General features: G+C 43.8%; 1 pseudogene; it reads right to left on the minus strand.

Annotated features, from left to right (window-relative positions):
• Positions 1-1901, minus strand: LOC133656413 (general transcription factor II-I repeat domain-containing protein 2-like; annotated as a pseudogene).
• Between the last annotated feature and the right edge of the window lie 10217 nt (positions 1902-12118).

Genomic DNA, 12118 nt, shown 5'->3' on the forward strand with positions numbered 1-12118 from the left:
CTAATCTGATGTGCTCAAGCCAGATACCTGGCATCTTTTCTTCGATGCGAGTTTATTAATGTCGGGGCTCAGGCTTTGAGCTGAGGCCACCATTATTGACAGAAGGTGTTCATCAGTCAGACGTATCCTGTGAGAAGTTTTCGTCATCTTCATTGAGGAGAAAAGTTGCTCACATAGATACGCGCTGCCGGACATGGAGAGCAATTGAGCAGCTTGGGTGCGGAGCTGAGGCATTGTGTCAGGGATGAATTGTGGAAAGTGTGCGGCGCCAACAGCATCATACTTTGACTTCAGCGGTGTCATCACACTGGAGTTAAATCAGCTCCATTTGGAGGTTAGTTTGTGCTTTTTCCACGTCAACTGCGAAGGGATTACTAAGCAGTTCAAATTTACACTTCTGACCATCAAAGTCGCCAAATCGCCGGCTAAACTCAGCGCAGAGTACACTGAGTTTTTCACCAAAATGTGCGCACACAGCGGTAGAGATCTGCGTTTTTATGGTTTGGCAGCAGGGGAAATGGCCAAGGTTTCCTTGATTCTCCCACAGGCAGAGTTTAGTTTTAAAAGCTCTCACTGACGAGTACATATCTGTGACGATGCGGCCCCGCCCCTGTAGCTGCAGGTTCAGCGCATCAAGATGGCTTGAGATGTCACACAGAAAGGCCAGCTCACACAGAAACTTTTGCTCCCGGAGGTCTGCTGTGTCCTTTCCTTTGCTTTGCACAAACTGACATATTTCTTCACGCAGCTCAAAAAATCTGTTTAGTACTTTCCCGCGGCTTAACCATCTCACCTCTGTGTGATACGGCACGTCTGTCTGTTCCGAACCAAACTCGTCCAGAAAATACTTAAACTGGCGGTGATTCAGACCTTTGGCTCTTATAAAGTTAACAACTTGTGTTACTGTGGTCAAAACATGGTCCATCTTTAGGGCTTTAGCACACAGTGACTCTTGATGTATGATGCAGTGATAAACACATGGCTCACCTGCACAGTTCTCTTCCCGCATCTTTTCACGAATCCTACCCACCAGTCCATTCTTTTTACCACTCATCGCTGGCGCACCATCAGTGGTTAATCCCACGAGTTTATCCCACGGCAGGTTTATTTCAGTTACACATTTGCAAACTTCCTCAAATATTTCCTTCCCTGTGGTTGTGCCATGCATGGATTTAAATCCCAAAAGCTCCTCCGTAACACACATATTTGAGTCGACACCGCGGATGAAGACTGACAGCTGCGCAGTATCAGACGCGTCAGTGCTCTCGTCCACAGCAAGGGAAAAAGAAACAAAATCTTTTCCCTTTTCCATCAGCTGGTCATGCAGATTGGTGGCAAGATCACATGCGCGCTCAGCTATTGTGTTCCTGCTCAGGCTTACATTTGAAAATGCCTGCATTTTCTCTGGGCACACTTGGTCACAAACTTTCAGTATGCACTTTTTAACAAACTCTCCCTCATTAAAGGGTCGGGTTGATTTGGTGATTTCTTCTCCCACTATATAACTTGCCTTTACAGCAGCCTCATTTTGTGCTGTGGCTTTTTTGAACATATACTGTTGTGAAAGCAAACCTCTTTTCATCTCCTTTACTTTCTGGCTCCTTTGAGTCGTGTCCAGGTCCTTGTACTTGTCCTGGTGTTTCGTTTCATAGTGTCGCCTAATGTTGTACTCCTTAGTTACCGACACGTTGGCTCCACAAACGAGACAAACAGGTCTGTCTTTTACGTATATAAACAGATATTCTGTCACCCACCTGTCCAGAAAAGTTCTGTTTTCGCTCTTCCTTTTTGCCATTTTTGGTAGGGGTAACACAGTGACACTGACAGTTGTAGAATGAGATAAGCGAACGAGAGGACGTTAAGGGCAATGCTGCTGTTTTAATACCGGCGGGCCAGATCTAATGTTAATTTGATATTGCCTCAAGGGCCAAATGAAATCACTCGACGGGCCAGATTTGGCCCGCGGGCCAGAGTTTGACACCTAGACTCTAGGTGGTTATCCTGAAATTTCGGTAAAACTTGATAATATTCCTAGTCTGTCTTGGTAATCCTTCTTACTCAGCATATATGTCATTGAAAGAATTTGGGGTTGACCAGTAACTTAGATTCCCTGGGAGGAAGAGCTGGTCGACACAACAATACATAGACGATTAGATTCAGAAGAACCTGACTTGACTATCAACCTAGCAAAAGAATTGTTGGACAAAGCCCCCAGTATATTGGAAAAATGTTTCGAGACAGGAGACACAGGCCCGGCGGGGACCGGAGCCCCCTGTCCGACACGTAGCAAGTCTTGGTGACACCACTCTGCTGCCTTGTGATGGTTTATTGTTTATTGTTTATTGAATGGATCCCCATTAGCTGACGCCAAGGCAACTGCTAGTCTTCCTGGGGTCCATATAGGAGCATACAAAATTAAAATACAAAGAATACATGCATTACCAGACATTATACAATGGAAAAATACAACCTAAGATAAAAAGCTAGTTAAAACCAGTATTAAAAATTCACATCATGTGGGCAGCTGCAATAGGTGTATCTTCAAAGCTGTCTTGAATGACAATTTACTTTGTGAGAGATTAATGTGAGATGGCAACCCATTCCAGAATGATGTACCTCTATACATGACTGTATGTTTGAGGAAATTGGTCCTGGGAGCAGGAAGTGTCAAATAGCCATTGCTGGCATTCCTAGTGCCATGAATATGTGTGTTAGTTGATTTTAAAAACTGTTTGTAAAAGTAATCTGGTGATTGATGTAAAATGATAGTTCTAAAGAACATAAGGAGACTACAATGCATCTTTTGTTCAACAGACAACCAGGACAGGCGTGAATGCATATATGAAATATTAGTGCGCAAAGAACATTTAAGTACCAGTCTAGCCGCTCTGTTCTGTACAAATTGCAGTTTGTTCAGGTCAGACTTAGTCGTAGCGGACCATATTATAGGACAGTAATGAAGATGACAGAAAACCAAGGACTGTATCACTTGAGCCATTGTTGAGGATGTCAAGAAGGTGGAGCACTTCCTGACCATGGCTAGACCTCTTCCCATTTTCATTGAAATACCATCAAAATGATCGGACCATGACAGTTGACTGTCTAATAGCCCACCAAGCAGTTTTGCTTTTTTGACCTGCTCAATAGGTATGTCTGACATTGAAATATGAAGCTGTGGGTCATCAACAAGCATATGCCTGGATCCAAAAAGAATGCTTTTTGTTTTGTCAATATTCACAACAAGTTTACTATCATTTACCCAGAGTGACACTCTCTCCAGGTCCTGATTTAAGTTATTTTGTAGGTCATTTAAGGTAGAGGCAGTACTGTATAGAGTTGTGTCATCTGCATACATAACCATATTGGTGTTTGTTGTAACACAGGGAAGATCATTAGTAAAAATAATAAAAAGTAAAGGACCTAAGCAGCTTCCTTGAGGCACGCCGCAGTAATTGTACTTGCGTTCAGATAGGCTACCATTAAAACACACTCTCTGTGATCTTCCTGATAGATAGCTCAACATCCAAGAAAGTGACATACTATTAAAACCATATTTTCTCAGTTTGGAGATCATTATGTTGTGATCTATGACATCGAATGCTGCACTAAAGTCAATCAGGACAGTACCAACCATCTTCTTGACATCCATTTGTGACAGCCAGTCATCAGTCAGCTGAGCTAGAGCAGTAGATGTTGAGTGACCTTGCCTATAAGCATGCTGGGAACACAACATCAGTTTGTTGTAGGTAAAGTAATCTTGAATTTGTTTGAAAACAACTTTTTCCATCAATTTACTAAGAACAGGAAGTATGCTTATTGGTCTACTGTTTTTACCAGTAAAATCTTTATTTTTGTCCTTGGGTAGAGGGATGACCTTGGCCTCCTTCCAAACCCCAGGACAGACTCCAGATCTTAATGATTTATTAAATATATGACAAATCGGAGTTGATACATGGCATGCCGCAATTCTTAACAATTTGCCATCTAACATGTCCGTCCCAGCAGGTTTATCAGATGGCAGTGATAACAACAATTTCTCAATATCAGAACTACTAACTGGTACAAAATCGAACCTGCAGTTTTTACCCTTCATTATATGATTTTCAATTAATGTGCATGAGGAGGAGCCATCAGAAGGCGTCATATTCACTCTCAGATTTTCCACCTTGTTTGTGAAGTAATTATTAAAATATGTGGCAATTTCCATTGGCTTAGTCAGGTCAGCTCCATCAACTTCTATATACAAATTTGTTTTACATGATGCTGATCTTCCCATTATTTGATTTAAAATGTTCCACAATTGTTTACCATCATGTCTAAAGTCAAAGATCTTTGTCTGATAATATACCTTTTTATTACCTCTATTTATTTTAGTTACACGATTTCTTAATTTACGATAGATCATCGCATCAGAAAGTAGACCAGAAGAGTCCGCCAACTTTTTAGCCTGGTTACGTTGCTTCATAAGTGCTTTGAGCTCATTCCCTAACCAGGGGGCGCCATTTGCCTTGACAGTTGCTTTCCTGACAGGAGCATGCTTATCTGCAATCTGCAAAAATAACTTCATGAATGTGCTCAAAGCAGCTTCAGGATCCTCCTCAAGACACACAGTTTCCCAGTTGACATGTTTCACATCATCTATAAATTTTACTTCATTAAAATATTTATAAGACCTTTTATGTATTGTTACACTAGGAGCTTTGGAGAGCTTGGTCTTCCTCCTTATTGCAATTAAGTTGTGGTCCGTAAAGCCAAGAGCTATTGATACTGTTTTAGTGCATTTATCAGGAACATTAGTGAATAGGTGGTCAATGCATTTGGATGACTTTAGCCCATTTCTATTTATAGTTGATCTAGTTGGTACTGTAATGGTCTGTGTGAGGTTACAGGCATTAGTTACAGCAATAAGTTTCTTTTTCAGCGGGCACATAGCGGACCAATCAATGTTTGTGTCCCCAGTAAAATATATCTCTCTGTTCTCATCACTAGATTTATCCAACATCTTGCATATTAAATCCAGGTATTTTATATCGGCACTAGGTGGTCTATAGCAGCACCCAACCAGTATGGGTTTGGTCTGTGGCAGGTGAACCTGGATCCACAGGGCCTCAATATCAGCCAACATTAAATCATGTCTTACTTTCACAGGAATGTGACTCTGCACATACACAGCTACACCTCCACCATATCTTGTTCTATCATTCCTAAAAATTGTGTATCCGTCTACAGCTAATTCAACATCCTCAAAAGAGGAGTCAAGATGGGTTTCAGATATTGCCATAATGTGTATATCATTAGACTTCATTATCATACATAAATCAGGGATTTTATTTCTTAAGCTACAGATATTCAAGTGAGCTATCAGTAGGCCTTTGCCGGGTAGTTTAAGGTTGTATGAAACCATGATGAAGAAAGAGAGCGATTAATGACTTATATTGCTTTTTACAATTGACCCTGAAACACAGTAGTATAGGCCTGCTTTGAGGCATAAAAAGCTGTACAGGTAGACATATATAACAACGCCCAACTAGTACATAGGCATGACATCTGCAACTGCAGCAAAAAACTAACGAATAAAAAGGGAAACAATGAGTGACAGTCATTATGTGTGTGTGAAAAGTGTCCATGAGTAGACACAGGGGTCCTACCTCGCCGCAGATAGTTCCTCAGATATCGAATTTGTCCAAATCACTGATGTCGTTGATGACCATGAATTTCTCCTCTTCTGGGGTGGTACCATTCAGCTTGATAAACACTTTACAGCTGGCAGTCCATGTAGACGGACTTTTGCTTTGCTTCCTCAGGATTCGTGCGCGCCTGGCGATCTCACCATTCCTTTTGGTGAGATGTTCGTTAATGTACACCTCCGTTCCTTTTAATTTGCGACCCTGTTTTAGGATCGCGATCTTGTTCTTTCTGTTGGTGAAGCGAATGATGATCGCTGGTGTCGCTCCTTTGGTTCTCGTAGGCAGCGTGTGACAGGCTTCAATGTCGCTCCTGTCCACGGAGATCCTCCTGCTCCCCAAAAAGCTGACCACCTGCTGCTCCAGCGATTCCACCTCCGACTCCGATTAAACTCCCTCCCGCCCTACGGGACCGTTCTCCCGGGCTGCCACACTGGCGTATGACCGATGTTTGGTCTTCAGTCCGCTGACGATCACGTTGTTCATGCGGGAGTACTGCTCCAAGTCGGCCACGCGACATTCCAAAACTTTTATAGCTTTGTCTTTCTCCGTGTTCAGTCTTTTGAGTGACTGAATGTCACCCATCAGATCCACAATTTTCTTTTGCTGTTCAGCAATTGTTGCGATCTCAGCCGACAAGAACTCAAGAGATTTCTTAATTTCTTCCATGTCGTCTTCAGGGGGGCTAACTGCTCTCCTTGGCTTCGGACCCATGCTAACCTGGGCCACGGCTGAAGGCGAGCCTAGCCCGGCTGCAGTGCAACTTGGATCTAGGGTAGAAACGAGCCACACTAACGTAGACACTTAGCGACGCCGGAATTTACTATTTTACCGGGTACTCAAGGGCTACTGCCCGCCCGAGTGGCACAGCACACGCCGCTCTGGTCGCTCTGTTGCTGCACACCGTGAGAAAGTTTCGCCCTGCTTCCTTGCCTGAAGGTGAAATGAAGGCTATTCCACGAATGTCGTATGATGGTGCGACTGGAATGATCCAGACCTGGCGGAAGTAGGGCTTTGGTAAGGCGGGGAGCTGGCACTGGCGCTTGGGTTAGTGTGAGTGCACTTGGCAGAGACTGGCTGGCTGCTTTAGCAAGAGTGAGAGAGCCCGTGCAGCCATGGGCGTGCAGACGTGTGCTTCGGCCGCTGGTGCTTCTTTTTGAGGACAGCTGGCAACCCTCGATCAAGTCTGGGCTGCACTGGCTGGCAGCTGAAGCAGTGAAAGGTTTTGCAAAGTGTGCAACAAGATCACCTAACTTCCAGTGGAGAGGAAGGCGACTGCACTTGGTCACGGAACTGCAGAGGTGGTTGAGGTGGCTGCATGTCTTGACGGTATGCAGGATAGCCGCAAAGAGTCACATCATTATCTCTAAACCCACCGGTGAGTAAAGCCGACTCTCAACTTCTATCCCAGCAGGCACGAGACATTGCTACAACGTTGATTATACATACATGTCCTTCAAAACTGACTTTGAAACAACCTTGCAAAATAGTATTTGTAAATTGAGACAACGTTGCTGTCTAACGTTGGATCCACGTGGTTGGTTGGGAAATGACCAAATTTCAAATCAACGTCAGAACCCAACAATGATTAAACGTCATCAAAAAGCATGTTGTTTCTCTTTCCTTTTCTGCCCCCCTCTCCCTTGTGGAAGGGGGGGCACAGGTCCGGTGGCCATGGATGAAGTGCTGGCTGTCCAGAATCAGGACCCGGGGTGGACCGCTCGCCTGTGCATCGGTTGGGGACATCTCTGCGCTGCTGACCTGTCTCCGCTCGGGATGGTCTCCTGCTGGCCCCACTATGGACTGGACTCTCACTATTATGTTAGATCCACCATGGACTGGACTTTCACAATATTACGCTAGACCCACTCGACGTCCATTGCATCCGGTCTCCCCTCGAGGTGGGTGGGTGGGGGGGGGGGGGGGGGTTACCCACATCTGCGGTCCTCTCCAAGGTTTCTCATAATCATTCATATTAACATCCCACTGGGTTGTGAGTTTTTCCTTGCTCTTATGTGGGCTCTGAACCGAGGATGTCGCTGTGGCTTGTGCAGCCCTTTGAGACACCTGTGATTTAGGGCTATATAAATAAACATTGATTGATTGATTGATTGATAAGTTTGAGTTGCTCAACGTCAGGACCTAATTCAGCAAGTTCTCAATGTTGTTTTAATGTCTTGTGCCTGCTGGGATGGCTTTAAAGAAGCTCATTCACACCCTGTGCAGGATCACAGAGGCCAAACAGGACATACTGACAAAACAAGAGCACCAGAACAGGAAGTGATACTAAACACAGGAAAATGAAGGACAAAGTACAAACTGTCAGGTGGGATCATGACACAATGACTCCCTGGCCCTTTTTCGGTAAAACTTGATAATATTCCTAGTCTGTCTTGGTAATCCTTCTTACTCAGCATATATGTCATTGAAAGAATTTGGGATTGACCAGTAACTTAGATTCCCTGGGAGGAAGAGCTGGTCGACACAACAATACATAGACGATTAGATTCAGAAGAACCTGACTTGACTATCAACCTAGCAAAAGAATTGTTGGACAAAGCCCCCAGTATATTGGAAAAATGTTTTGAGACAGGAGACACAGGCCCGGCGGGGACCGGAGCCCCCTGTCCGACACGTAGCAAGTCTTGGTGACACCACTCTGCTGCCTTGTGATGGTTTATTGTTTATTGTTTATTGAACGGATCCCCATTAGCTGACGCCAAGGCGACTGCTAGTCTTCCTGGGGTCCATATAGGAGCATACAAAATTAAAATACAAAGAATACATGCATTACCAGACATTATACAATGGAAAAATACAACCTAAGATAAAAAGCTAGTTAAAACCAGTATTAAAAATTCACATCATGTGGGCAGCTGCAATAGGTGTATCTTCAAAGCTGTCTTGAATGACAATTTACTTTGTGAGAGATTAATGTGAGATGGCAACCCATTCCAGAATGATGTACATCTATACATGACTGTATGTTTGAGGAAATTGGTCCTGGGAGCAGGAAGTGTCAAATAGCCATTGCTGGCATTCCTAGTGCCATGAATATGTGTGTTAGTTGATTTTAAAAACTGTTTGTAAAAGTAATCTGGTGATTGATGTAAAATGATAGTTCTAAAGAACATAAGGAGACTACAATGCATCTTTTGTTCAACAGACAACCAGGACAGGCGTGAATGCATATATGAAATATTAGTGCGCAAAGAACATTTAAGTACCAGTCTAGCCGCTCTGTTCTGTACAAATTGCAGTTTGTTCAGGTCAGACTTAGTCGTAGCGGACCATATTATAGGACAGTAATGAAGATGACAGAAAACCAAGGACTGTATCACTTGAGCCATTGTTGAGGATGTCAAGAAGGTGGAGCACTTCCTGACCATGGCTAGAACTCTTCCCATTTTCATTGAAATACCATCAATATGATCGGACCATGACAGTTGACTGTCTAATAGCCCACCAAGCAGTTTTGCTTTTTTGACCTGCTCAATAGGTATGTCTGACATTGAAATATGAAGCTGTGGGTCATCAACAAGCATATGCCTGGATCCAAAAAGAATGCTTTTTGTTTTGTCAATATTCACAACAAGTTTACTATCATTTACCCAGAGTGACACTCTCTCCAGGTCCTGATTTAAGTTATTTTGTAGGTCATTTAAGGTAGAGGCAGTACTGTATAGAGTTGTGTCATCTGCATACATAACCATATTGGTGTTTGTTGTAACACAGGGAAGATCATTAGTAAAAATAATAAAAAGTAAAGGACCTAAGCCGACAAGAACTCAAGAGATTTCTTAATTTCTTCCATGTCGTCTTCAGGGGGGCTAACCGCTCTCCTTGGCTTCGGACCCATGCTAACCTGGGCCACGGCTGAAGGCGAGCCTAGCCCGGCTGCAGTGCAACTTGGATCTAGGGTAGAAACGAGCCACACTAACGTAGACACTTAGCGACGCCGGAATTTACTATTTTACCGGGTACTCAAGGGCTACTGCCCGCCCGAGTGGCACAGCACACGCCGCTCTGGTCGCTCTGTTGCTGCACACCGTGAGAAAGTTTCGCCCTGCTTCCTTGCCTGCAGGTGAAATGAAGGCTATTCCACGAATGTCGTATGATGGTGCGACTGGAATGATCCAGACCTGGCGGAAGTAGGGCTTTGGGAAGGCGGGGAGCTGGCACTGGCGCTTGGGTTAGTGTGAGTGCACTTGGCAGAGACTGGCTGGCTGCTTTAGCAAGAGTGAGAGAGCCCGTGCAGCCATGGGCGTGCAGACGTGTGCTTCGGCCGCTGGTGCTTCTTTTTGAGGACAGCTGGCAACCCTCGATCAAGTCTGGGCTGCACTGGCTGGCAGCTGAAGCAGTGAAAGGTTTTGCAAAGTGTGCAACAAGATCACCTAACTTCCAGTGGGGAGGAAGGCGACTGCACTTGGTCACGGAACTGCAGAGGTGGTTGAGGTGGCTGCATGTCTTGACGGTATGCAGGATAGCCGCAAAGAGTCACATCATTATCTCTAAACCCACCGGTGAGTAAAGCCGACTCTCAACTTCTATCCCAGCAGGCACGAGACATTGCTACAACGTTGATTATACATACATGTCCTTCAAAACTGACTTTGAAACAACCTTGCAAAATAGTATTTGTAAATTGAGACAACGTTGCTGTCTAACGTTGGATCCACGTGGTTGGTTGGGAAATGACCAAATTTCAAATCAACGTCAGAACCCAACAATGATTAAACGTCATCAAAAAGCATGTTGTTTCTCTTTCCTTTTCTGCCCCCCTCTCCCTTGTGGAAGGGGGGGCACAGGTCCGGTGGCCATGGATGAAGTGCTGGCTGTCCAGAATCAGGACCCGGGGTGGACCGCTCGCCTGTGCATCGGTTGGGGACATCTCTGCGCTGCTGACCTGTCTCCGCTCGGGATGGTCTCCTGCTGGCCCCACTATGGACTGGACTCTCACTATTATGTTAGATCCACCATGGACTGGACTTTCACAATATTACGCTAGACCCACTCGACGTCCATTGCATCCGGTCTCCCCTCGAGGTGGGTGGGGGGGGGGGGGGGGGGGTTACCCACATCTGCGGTCCTCTCCAAGGTTTCTCATAATCATTCATATTAACATCCCACTGGGTTGTGAGTTTTTCCTTGCTCTTATGTGGGCTCTGAACCGAGGATGTCGCTGTGGCTTGTGCAGCCCTTTGAGACACCTGTGATTTAGGGCTATATAAATAAACATTGATTGATTGATTGATTGATAAGTTTGAGTTGCTCAACGTCAGGACCTAATTCAGCAAGTTCTCAATGTTGTTTTAATGTCTTGTGCCTGCTGGGATGGCTTTAAAGAAGCTCATTCACACCCTGTGCAGGATCACAGAGGCCAAACAGGACATACTGACAAAACAAGAGCACCAGAACAGGAAGTGATACTAAACACAGGAAAATGAAGGACAAAGTACAAACTGTCAGGTGGGATCATGACACAATGACTCCCTGGCCCTTTTTTTAGGTAACCAAAAATGTTCCCACACTGCATACTACATGCACCGCTGGTGTTACTTTATTTTCCTTCCGTGCAGGTTGCGCCAAAAACAACATACCAGCATAATGTCTGTTTATAGAGAGTACGGATTGAGACACATCCATCCATCCATGCATTTTCTACCGCTTGTACCGTATGGGGTCGCGTGGGGTGCTGGAGCCTATCTTTACGACCTAATAATGGTGACATTTTTAATCACGGCTAATAGTAAAAACCCTTTTAATTGTTGCGTCCCTATTGCTGAATATGTCTAATACTTTTATTTCTAACAGTCCGAATATGTCCAAATTAGTGTTTATTTACCAAAATGTATTTCGATACTTTTCTAAGTAAAGGAGACCACGAAACATTGCATTATTGGCTTTATTTTAACAAAAAAATCTTACGGTACATTAAACATATATTGCAAGTTTGTCCTTAAATAAAATAGTGAACATACAAGACAACTGGTCTTTTAGTAGTAAGTAAGCAAACAAAGACTCCTAATTAGTCTGCTGACATATGCAGTAACATATTGTGTCATTTATCATTCTATTATTTTGTCAAAATTATTAAGGACAAGTGGTAGAAAATGAATTATTCATCTACTTGTTCATTTACTGTTAATATCTGCTTACTTTCTTTTTTAACATGTTCTATCTACACTTCTGTTAAAATGTAATAATCATTTATTCTTCTGTTGTTTGATGCTTTGCATTAGTTTTGGATGATACCACAAATTTGGGTATCAATCCGATACCAAGTCGTTACAGGATCATATTCAAAGTCCTCATGTGTCCGGGGACATATTTCATGAGTTTATAAACATAACATACATTTTTTAAAAACAAAAGATGTTGTGATGCCAAAAAATATCAATGTAATCATAGTAGCATCGACTAGATACGCTCCT

Source organism: Entelurus aequoreus, linkage group LG08 (assembly GCF_033978785.1).
Source record: "Entelurus aequoreus isolate RoL-2023_Sb linkage group LG08, RoL_Eaeq_v1.1, whole genome shotgun sequence".
Taxonomy (NCBI): domain Eukaryota; kingdom Metazoa; phylum Chordata; class Actinopteri; order Syngnathiformes; family Syngnathidae; genus Entelurus; species Entelurus aequoreus.